Here is a 12,777-nt window from a genome sequence, read left to right on the forward strand (position 1 = left end):
TTTCCATGATTTGTTTTACGCATGGCAGCCTCTGATACACAGTCAAGCATTCTCGACATGAGCCCAACTTCTTCTGTAGGATCAAATCATTTTTTTGAGACAGAGTTTTAGAAGTGTGCAGGAATAATTAAACAATGTTGTGCAACTATGGTAAAAGCACTTGAGAATGCAACTTTATCAATTGATCATGTACTAAACCTAACCCTCACCTTTACCCTAACCCTAAACCTACCCCTAATCCTAACCCTTTATTTACCTCTATCTCTAACCCTAACTGTAACTATAATCCTAATACTAACCTTAACCTTAACCCTACCCCTACCCCTAACTCTAACCCTAAATATAATTAACATTAACCAATGGTCTATTTATAAACCTAACTAATAAAATATTAAAACTACTTAAGGAACATTGTAATCCTTATATTGCTCCATTATGCTAAGAGGCTTGTCTAATGAGAACAAGATTCCTTCCTAAATGTAACTCTACATGGAACACTAAATGTAACTCTTAACCACAGTCCTACTTAGTCACCTAACCCTAACCATAATTCTAATGCTTTTTCTACTCCTAACTCAAACTATAACCCTAATTATAACTTAGAATCTAATGTTAACTTATATTCTAATAGTAAACTGAACCCTAAGCTTGACCCTAACCCTAACCCTAAGCCTTTCTCTACCCATATCTCTAACCCTAATTGTGATCCTAATCCTAACCCTAACCCTAACCTTAACCCTAACCTTAATCGTAACCCTCATCCTAACCATTTCTTTACCCCTATCTCTAACCCTAATTTTAACTCTAACCCTAACCCTAACCCTAATTCTAACCTTAACCCTAACCTTAACTCTAACACTAACCCTATCCTTAACTTTAACACTAACCTTAACCATAAACATTAATTTGTCCCTAACTCTAACCTTAAATCTAACTCTACCATAATTGGACTCTAACCATAACCCTAACCCTAACTTTAATTTTGGCTCAAAACTTTTCCCTAACCATAACTCTAGAACCTTAACCCTTACTCAAGTGCTAACCCTAACCCTAACCCCGGCCCTACTATAACCCTAACCCTAACCATAACCATAAGTCTAACCCTAACTTTAACCATGAGCATAACTCTAACCCTAAACTTAACCATAAACATAACTCTATCCCTAACTCTAACCCTAAATCTAACTCTACCATAACTAGACTCTAACCCTAACCCTAACCCTAACTGTAATCCTAACTAAAACCCTAACCCTAATCCTAAACCTAACCTTAACCCTGACTCAAACCCTAACCCTATCCCTACAATAACCCTAACTCAAGCCCTATAATAACCCTAACCTTAACCATGAGCATAACTCTAACCCTAAATCTAACACCACCATAATTGGACTCTAACCCTAACCCTAACCCTTACTTTAATCATGACTCAAACCCTAACCTTCACTCTAACCTTAACCTTGACTCAAACCCTAACCCTAGCCTTACTATAATACTAACCCTAACCATAACCATAACTCTAACCCTAACCTTAACTATAACCATAACTCTAACCCTAACCTTAACCATAAACATAACTCTAATCCAAACCTTAATCATAACCATAACTCTAACCCTAACCTTAACCATAAATATAGCTCTAACCCAAACCTTAACCATAACTCTAATAATAACCATAACCGTAACTCTAACCTTAACCTTAACCATAACTCAAACCCTAACCCTAACTCTAGCCCTAACCCTAATGCTAACCCTAAACCTTATTCTATCCCTAACCATATATCTATGTTTGACTATAACATTTTACATTACAATATGCCAAAAAGAAAATTACTTTTTTAAAACCATAATCCTACCCCTAACTCTAACCCTAAATATAACCTTAACTGTAAATCTAACTCTACCATCATTAGACTCTAATCCTAACCCTAATCCTTAGTTTAACCTTCACTAAAACTATAACCTAACCCTAACTCTAACCTTAACCCTGACTCAAAACTCTAACTCCAACCTTAACCCTTACTTTAACCTAGATGAAAACCATAGCCCTAACCCTAACCTTAACCCCAACTCAAACCCTTACCCTAACCTTAACCTTGATGTAACTCTATATACAACCCTAACTCTAAATATAAACCTAACCTTAACGATCACCCTAAAACTAACCCTTTCTCTACCCCTTTCTCTAACTCTAACTGTAAATCTAATTTTAACCCTAACCCTAAGCCTAATTTTAACCCTAATTATAATCCTAATTTAAACGAGCTAACTCTAGCCCTTATTTGAGCTCCAATTCTAACTCTACCTCTAACTCAAACCCTAACTCTAATTCTAATCCTAACCCTAACTATATGTTTAACCTAAATCCTTATTCTTACCCTCGCCTTTTCCTTAACCCTAACCCTAACTCTAATTCTAACCCTAACTATATTTGTAACCAAAATTCTAACCCTAATCCTAACATTAACTCTAACTCTAATTCTAAACCTAACCTGAACTATAACCCTAACAAGATTCATAATCCTAAAAATAACCCTAGCCCTAACCCTAATGCTAATCCTGACTCTGATTGTAACTCTATTCCTAACCGTAACTCTAACCCTATCCATAACTCAAACCCTAACAATAGCCCCAACCCTAACACTAACCCTAACCCTAACTATAACTCTACTCTTCAATATAACATTTTATGTAACAATATGCTTAAAATAAAACTGAATTAAAGTGATACAAATAAACACCATATATAAAATTAAAAAATAAAATATTCAAGAATAATTTTATAGTAAGTTTACACTATTACATTTTTATAGTAAATTTATACAATTGTATTTAAAAAGAAATAAATAATTCAGCACTAACCTTAAAAAAAATGAAAAAGAAATTAAAATACTTTTCCTATTGCGCCGCGATTGCCACTAGCTTATATATACCTCTATATATATTATGCCGAGAGTTATGCCAAGAGTAATCGTTCTCGAGGCGCCTATTTTCATTTTCATAAATCCCAACTGTGATTAAAATAACTTTGGGATTAAATGAAAATAGGCGCCTCAAGAACGATTACTCTCGACGTAATATATATAGAGGTATATATAAGCTAGTTGTAAAAGAATAATAGAGGATTCTAGAAATTCCAACAAGATTACAAAATAGTGTTAGGTCAAATTAATGGAGGCATATGTACAAAAATGGTTAATGAAATATATTAGTGCCATAGCACATTGAGTATTTTTCTATTTTAATTTATTTTAGTGTATTTTGTCCATCACAAGGTGTATCAGAGTTGTTCTAGGTTTCTACAAGTAGTATCAGAGTCAAGTTAAAAAAATCCTATCACCATTTGCGACAAATTAAGATATCGAGGGGTAGATAAAAGAAGATATGAATTTGATCAAGGTTATTAGTGAATCATGTCACCAGTATTTGTGACAGATGAGACAAGATTATTAGTAGATCTTATGAAAAGAGGAAATTGTTGGCAGTTTTTTTCTTACAAAATGTTTGTAAAATTATAGGCATTAACAGATATGAAGATTATTAAAAAGTGACATTTTGGCATCAGGCAGAAGAAAGAATTTGGATTTGTATGCAACAACGTTTGAGGTTAAAATTAGGGAGAGTGTTGGAATGTGTAATTTCGCTCTCAAATAATTATAAAAGAATAATAGAGGATTCTAGAAATTCCAAGAGGATATTTAGGTTTGTAAAGTTGTAGAAGTCATTTATGTTTAGATAGTTCTAGAAATGTCTATTTGTCCTATGTCGGCTAATTCAGATGTTTATAGAAATATCTAATACCTGTATAAATAGAAGCATCATCTAATTTTATTGATATGGACAAAAATGGTTAACAAAATATATTAGTACCATAGCACATTGAGTAGTTTTCTATTTTAATACATTTTGACCATCCGCCTTTCATAAGATATATCAGAATTGTCCTAAGTTTCTACATTTTGCAAACACAGTTATGATTTAGGGTACAAGAAGTTTGCTCCATTGGAAAATCCCGAGAGAGATATGACTTCCACGCAAGAGGGAACAGGAAATTTGAGCGACCGAGTTTTACGAGCTTTAGAAGATTTGCAAATGGTAGTAGATTATTTCAGGAGCGTAGAAGGAGGCGACAGGATACTTGCATCAAGAGGAGTCTCCCTCACCTGAACAGATGGAGGAGGAGGCAGCGGAGTTGATAGCAGCGCTTGATACCATCAAAATATCTCTTTTCCATATTGATAGTGTTCCATCATGTGCAATATGTCTGATTGAATTTATTGTTGGGAAAGATGCCTGCCAAATGTTCTGTCACAGTTCTCATATTTTCCACCTTGACTGCCTTCGCCGATGGTTAGAGACAAAGAAAGAGTGTCCAATGTGTAAGACGCCTGTGCCTTACCCATATCAGAGAACTACTTAGGGTGTCAAACAGAAGTTACCGATTTATGTTAAAAAAAAAATTCCGTTTGTTTCAGCCTGAAACTTTATAAGCAGTGCTAGAACATTGTAAGCATCCTAAACCATTAACGATTGCAATGAAAACAGAAGCAAAATAACTTTTTGTAAGCCATAAAAATGATTGAAAATTTAATATCTACATTATTTTAGGGTTTTGCATTTGCTTAATTATTGAATATTGGTGGGTTGTAGGTAAATTTCTTTATTATAACATCAATATACTAATTTATTAATTTTTTTAAACATAGCTGCGATTTCAATGGTATGTATTTTCATAATTTGAATATGTTAGATGTATTGTAGTTATCTTAAATTTTATTTCAAAAGAATTTTATTAGTGTCTCAAGTTAACTCTTGATAATATTGCTTATTGAATCTTATCAATACATTTTATTGTATTTGCTGTAGGCTGATACTATTGTAGTGATTAATTTTTTATATCTGAACCAATTACATCTAACTATTTTTCTTTCTCATTTTAAGTTTTGATTTTTACAATGTTTATAAATGAAATTTTTAGTATCTCAATTTTTTTTAAACATTTTACTTAAACTTGATTGGCTCTTATAGTTGGGGTCTTATAGGAGTGAATTTTCTGGAAGCACTATTAAAATATATATTAACTAATGTATATATTAAAATATAACATTTCATCATAAAAGATATAATAATAAATGAAAAGGTTAAAATATAATATTTATATCTTTGAGGCTAAAATGTAGTAGGCCAAAATTTCTATATCTTAATATTATTTCTTATATAAATGTTTAGTTATCTACAATAAAATAATATATTAGTGTATACTAAAAATATAATTAAGTTATATGTTATAATAGTATCATTTCTTTTATGTAATAAATTAAAAATTAATTTTTTACAATTTTTTAATTTCTGTAAATTTTTTTCTATTAGATATAAGAGTTTCAGAAAAACCAAAGCAACCAAAGTACCTCTACTAAAATCAACAAGGAGGCCAAGCCTCATGATGGAAGAATAGTATCAGCTGTACAACATAACAAAAAGAGGAGAAGAAGGACTATCTAACTAAGAACATCATGGTAGTTGACCACCCAAGCAGTCCAACATAAGGAACCCTCCATCCAAATGATATTTTTACATTCTTGAATCTGCATCAACCTGAATAAATCTTCTTTTCTAGCCTTCACTTTCTTACTGATTTCTCTGTTTAGCTTAACACAAGCTTGCTCAAAATCCTGCAGATCATCCAGGGTTCTACACCATTGGTATCGATGCTTCAACTCATAGTAGAAAAAAGTAGCATGCCCATCTTGAAGGAACCTTCTCATCTTTTCTCGCTCAATCAACATAGTAGCCTGCACTTGTAATTTTTTTCAAAAATAAGTAAGCTTTCAAAAAAAATTAGTAAGATCCCTTAGCTTACCTTGGTACCTTTCCTTGTTCTTGCAATTTCAAATCTACCAAAGAATGTTACACAACAATATATTCCAAAATAAATTGGTATCTTTAGGAAGACCATTAATATGACAAGTGATAATATCAAGAATCTTAACATCAATAGGACAAACAATGCCAAACATTCTCTATATTTCTTTAGCAAAAGTACAATCTAAAAGAATATGTCTACCATTTTTAAGAACTTTGCATAAATTACAAATATCAAAATTAGATAAATCGCTCTTAATAGGCAGCTTGTCCAACATGACTAACCATCTGAAGCATCTAATTTTAGGCTCAATAGAATTCTTCCGTAAGATATCAAAGTATTTTTTCCAAACATTAGCATCATAAGAAGAGTACCAAACAAAATTGACATGATTAATAATATCCGTATTACAATCAAGGATTCTCTATATATTCTTGGTGTTAAGTAGATTTGTGACAACTCCACCAAGCTAGTTACATTTAAGATGCATGTGAGAATCAACTTGGGATATAGTGGGAAGACCATTAACAACTTGCACAATCATGTTATAAGTTCTTTTATGGGAATCAGGGATATCATATTTATTTTTAAGCTCGTCCCATGGAGTGATATGATTCTACTCAAAGAGGTCTATGAACTATTTAATACCTTTCTTAGCCCACAGTCTGGCAGAACACCCTTGGGTAAGGGTCAAAGGTTTACCATTTAGGTGAAGATTCCACCAAATAGATCTTTCACCATGGAGTTGATTATTACAATAAAAATCCTTGTTAGTGATGAATTTCCTAACATGGTCCCAAGCCTTCCAAATAGATTTGAAAACTGTAGAACCTTGGACCATGACAAGAAAATTATCAATAATGAGGTTGCAATAGGGGAGATTTGACCAAGATTTGGCTTTCTTAGGCACACCCCTCTCAATGTTGTTTCTAACCAACACTTTCCAAGGAGAGTCACCCTCCATGGATTGAAAAATCCATTTGCCAAATAGGGCTATACCTTGAATTCTTAAATCCTTCAGACCAAGTCCTCCAAGGGCCTTGTCAGTGTGTCACCAAGCCCACTTAACAAAATGAATCTTGTTATTACCCTTGCCATTAGACCAAAGAAATTGTCTAATGGACTTCTAAATTTCAGCAATCTGATAATTGATAAAAAACTTGCCAGAGATAATGCCCTATTATGCCATTTGTTAAGCTTCTTATCAATTGTTTCTTTAACCCATGACCACATGTCTTTGAGGGAAGGTTCCACCGAGAAAGGGATACCAAGATATCTAGTGATCTTATTGGGGCCTCCCCATTGAAAATTGTATTGAGAAAACCAATTCGAGGGTTGCCCATCCCACCCCAAACAAACTGATTTGGCTTAAGATATTTTAGCCCCAGATATAGAACAAAAAAACTAAATTTATATTGCAAAGCCTTAAAATTACCTTCTGAAAGCTCAAAGAACAATGCAGTATCATCCACAAACTAGAAATTGATGAGCTCTTCGTCATTAAACAAATAGATACCTCTAACATTAGGAGATAAGGAATTATCTCTAAGAATATAATAAAGAGCCTCTAAAGTAATCATAAAAAGAGATGGTGCCAAAGGGCACCCTTCTCTAATGGATCTCCCTAGAGAAAAAGGAGCAAAGAGAACACTGTTAACTTCAACCTAAGTAGAGGCATCACTAAGAAGCACCTTCACATCATTAGAAAAGGAAGGACAGAAACCAAATGCCTCTAACATTATAAGAATAAACCTCCATTCAACCCTGTCATAAACCTTCTCAAAATCCAAAAGAAGCATGGCTAAGATATCGTGTGAGCATTTAGACCACTCCATGGCTTTCCAACTAGTTATGAGATTCTTGAGAATATATCTACCCTTAATGAAACTAGTTTGGGTAGAGTTAACAAATTTAGGAAGAATATTGACTAACCTAAGAGGCATAATTTTAGCCAAAATCATATATGACACATTAAGAAGGGTAATTGGCCTCCAATTCCTAATGAGGGTCTTATCTCCATCCTTGGGGAGGAGCTTAATGATTCCTCTATTAAAATCCTATCCCAAGGAGCCAATAGACAAAGCTTCAGAGTATAAGTCATGGAGATTCTTACATATCCAACTAATATTGGATTTATAGAACTCAACAAGAAAACCATCAGGGCCTAGGGCCTTATCATTATTGAGAGCCTTGATAGCTCCTTCAATCTCCTCAATAGAGATATCTTTAGCAAGCATAGCAATATCATCCGAGTCCAACTTTTTAGGAATAAGCATTTTGCATTTATTTCTTAAAGACTCAGCCTCAGAGGAGTCCTTTAAAGTAAAAAGAGTCTTGTAATAGCCCGCAAAAGCCTCAATAATAATCTCAAGGTTTGAAATGTCTTGATTATCTATCGAGAGTCTATCAATAAACTCTTTAATATGTTTATGTTTAAGAATATTGAAGAAAATTTTTGAGCCCCTATCCCCATGTTGGAGCCAGTGGGCTCTAGATCTGATCTTGGCTCCATGAATCCTAACCTACTGATGCTTCCTAAGAGCATCTTTGGCAGCCATAACTCAAGAGAGAAGATCCATATTGGAGGAATCTCTTTGGATGTTGTTCTCCGCTATTCACAATTTAGAAGATAATTATTTTTCAACAAACCTGTAATCCTTAGCCTTTTTTTGACTAATGGTTTGAAGAAAAATCCTCCATGAAGAAAGGTTAGTTTTCCATCTATCAAGATGGGATAGGTGCTAAAGGTTAATTTTATTGATGCCTCTAATAATCTACACCCCAGCATGAACATCCTCATCCATGAGGAGATTGGTTTTTAAGATGAATTTACTGCTTCTAGACTTCTATTGAAGGGGACTACTATTAAATTTAACCTTAGTCAAAATAGGGTGATGATTAGACAAAGTGGTGGCAATAACCTGAACAATATTTCCAAAGATGTTAAGACAGAAAGAGAAAAAAATACTTATTGGCATAAAATCAGGCGAGCCTAGAATAAATCCTAGCATTGCATTGTTGAATGTTGCACCAGGTGTGCCATAATCCAGGGTTGGTTTTCATGATACCAGCAACAAGATCAAAAAGATAGTTAGAATTTAAAAATCTATTCCAATAGAATTTTTCATTATCATTCCAATGAAAGGGAATGCCCCCTGACTTGTCATCATGAGATTCAATCATGGTGAAATCTCCACCAAAAAGCCAAGGCACATCTGGTAGGTCTATAAGCCATTTCTAGAGCTCAATTCTTTCCTTAGGGTAATTACAAGCATAAATAGCACAGACCTTGAAGGTCTTGTCATCATACAACAAAGTAACCCACACTTTTCTCAGACAAGGAGAACATCCATTATTAGTAATATATTTTTTCCATTTATTACTAATAAGTAGGGCAATTCCTCCTCTACCTCTCTCATGGTTAGTGCAAAACTTAATAGCATCTTTCCAAATAAAATTGAGATTGGAATCCAAAGTGAATCCCATAGCCTTAACTTCCTACATCATAAAGAAGTCTATAAAATGTAGAGAATTTCACTTGATAACAAATTTTGTATTAGGGGACCCTAAACCCCTCACATTCCAAGATAGGCAATTCATTGAGACAAAATGTTGGAGGTGGGGCTCACATGACCCTCTTGACTAGCTAGGGCCAAAAATTTATTTGAGGACTCCCTTAGTTTAGGCACAAATGGCTTATTTTTTAAACTAGGTGATCTTTCTCTTCACCTGGTAGCAGGAGAGTTGGTGTTAACATCATCTTCAATTTTCGCTAGAGAATCCACATCCATGCACTACCCATTATTAGAATTTGAGGGAACGAGGGTAGCTAGAATAATTTCAAATTCATAATCCTCCCCAATATCTTGGAAGATTTTCTAGGGGAATTTTTGAGAGGACTCACTAATTTGGGACTTACAATTGATATCAACATTCTGACTGATAGTATTCGTGTTAGTCAAAGCAAGACCAGTTAACAATTTAACATGTTGAATATTACTGGTGTTAGGGTGAAAATTTTTAGGCACAGAGTTACTATTTCCATTTTTTTTTTATTATTTATCCCAAAAAATAGCAAAACCATCATCTATATTAAGATCAATAGCTAAATCAAGATTGGGGTGCATCTCAAGACCTCCAAATGTAGGAGTGGTATCACACAAAACATTCTCAATCCAAACAATAATAGTAGAGAGAGGGTTAGCCACAATTTTAGTTGAAACATTTTCAAGCCGAGCAATAGTAGCAGAGAGAGGGTTAGGAACAACATTAGTCGAAACATTAGTGGGGTTAGGGGTTTTGGTGGAAGGTGATGGGGATGAAGAAGAAGTAGGGGTTGCAAGATAGAGAGCATTCTGAAGGGAAGGATTACTAGTGATGGGAGGATTGACCATAGTTTTAGTTGAATCATTGAGGGGATTACATTTTTTTCTAATGACCAAACAATCCTTACAGAGGTGGCCTTCTTTGTGGTAGAGAAAATAGGCATTCAACCCCCCAATCCCCCCTCCTCCCAAAAAAAAATCCTCTATAGGATGTTAATTGAAATATTGGTAGGAAGGTCCTTATTAGGCAAGAGAGAGATATGGATTCTAGCATCCATATGTGGGACAAGTCTCACGGTTTCATCCATATGAATAATTTTATCAATAGGATCAACCAAATGTGGCAAAAAATGCCACAAAAAAGGGTGAATGTTTTTGACTAGTATCCATCTTGGAGCTGAAAGTGCAAGAACCTCCTCATGGATGGCCTCTAGCAACCAAGCAATAGCCCTAAAAGATGTTGAACCCACATTGCAATATTGTTTTTTAAGAACCTCTATTTGAGCATCATGATTCATAAAGAAAATCACATATAAACCCTTCTGTATTTACCTACAGAATGAAATATGCAACCCAATTTTGTTATTCTAGTAATGATGGAACTTGTCATCCATAAATTTCCTTGGCAGACATTTATCAATTTCAAAAACTAAGAAAAAAATCACAGTATCTCTTAATCTATCTTTTTCCATCACATTTTCTTCCAACATTTTAGGATTACGAACAATGGAAAAAGGAGATAGAGAAGCCAAAGGGGTCTTACCCGATTTGGATGCAACATTGTTACCCTCTCTTCCAAACTCAAACCTCAAGCCATATCATTAATGATCGTTGATCAACCCACAACCTCAGAAAAATACTTAGGTCGATTTCTGCTATGGGAAACTAGATTGCTAATGCCATTACCTAGAGCAGATTTAATCAGTATAAAAAATGTATTGCCTGGTACTTGCTTGGCAGTCTTGCCATTACTGCTCACCCTAGACATTGTAAAGTCCTTAATGTTATATGTAGTAAGGGATATGCCTAGATCTAGGAGCTACATGAAAGTGTTGCATAGTCCCCCACCATTAGCATTTACATCGGTAGAGGTCGCCACCTTGGAAAAACCCTAGGTAGCCAAAAAGATAGAGGCAAAGGAAAAAAGAAAAAATAGCACACAAAATCACCAAATAATGGATAGCAGAGCTAGATCCTGATCAGCAATATTATCTCATGATCAGCCCAAAAATGTAGAACAGAACCCGCCAAATTTGACTATTCAGAACTCGCCAAATTTGACTATCCCAGAATGCTGAAAAATGCAGAGTAAAGCCCGCCAGATTTCAATCAACCATTTGTTCCAACACAATAAAGATTGCTAACCTCTATAAATTGAAATTTAGATTTTTAATTTAAAAGTTTCATCTAAAATATTAATCAATTATTAATAAAATTATATTTAATATTATCATTTTTTTACTTTATTATTCTAGTCAGTTAAAATTATTATAATTTACGGTAAATACAAGCCACTACGTGGCACTTGTTGAAAAATGGTTTGATGTGATTCATATTTTTATACCATTCATGTTTATATGAATTTCAATATAATTACATATTTTTTTCTAATGATTTAATATAGTCTAAGACAACATATATATTTTACATTAAAAAAATTACATATATATTTTAATGTTGATAAATACTACCATTAAAAATGCTATCATAATTAGACAATTTAATATAGATTTTGCATTCATCTATGAGAAGTTCAACATACAAAAAACAAGTTGAATTAGAAATTAGTAATAGCTTACTAGTGAAATATGAACAACTATACAAATATTAAAATTTATAATTTATTTTAAACCATAACTACAAGATCCAAATACAATATGACTAAAAACAAGCCTCATATAAAAAATAAAAGATAAAATATGACTAAGATCAAACCTCTTATCCAAATAAGAGATAAAATATGACTTAAAACGAACTTCATGTCCATGCCTAGGCATTATAATCTATTATCACTTAATGTTATCCCTGAAATTTTTTTATTGCTACATCTTCCAACTCTTCTAAGGCATTTCCAACTAGTTTTACATGATGAGAACCTTCACATTTGCTTAATGTTTTTGCAAAGATATGATTAAAAATTGGATGGTACATAATGATTGTGAACCTTTTGATAGTGTGAATGACGAGCTCATGGCTTCTCTTAAATAGATATTTGGGTCCTTTTTTATAAAATTTCATAGAAACTATTATTTCATTTCTAAAGGGTTCAAGGATTGCTTGGTTGATGTCTTAAAGTTTTCATTTTTAAGCATTTTATTAGACCTCCTAGAAGCTTTATTACTTCCCCCAGTATTAGTATCAAAGTCAATATCATTCATATTTTTCCTAGTACCGAGGGCCTTTTTGTCCACCTCTTTCAAGGTGAGACTAGGGCTAGGGTTTGTGGAGACATGAAGAGTAACAATGGTAAGGGGATTAGTAAGAAGAGGCATGTTGAGGATGATTTGGAACTTATAAAGTCTAAACATGAATTCATGGTGTAGGATATAAAAGGGTCTTCCTTCCTCTGTCTTCCTTCTAACATTAAACACG

This window comes from Cupressus sempervirens, chromosome 7 (assembly GCF_028749045.1).
Source record: "Cupressus sempervirens isolate cs-2001-9-10 chromosome 7, ASM2874904v1, whole genome shotgun sequence".
NCBI classification, from domain to species: domain Eukaryota; kingdom Viridiplantae; phylum Streptophyta; class Pinopsida; order Cupressales; family Cupressaceae; genus Cupressus; species Cupressus sempervirens.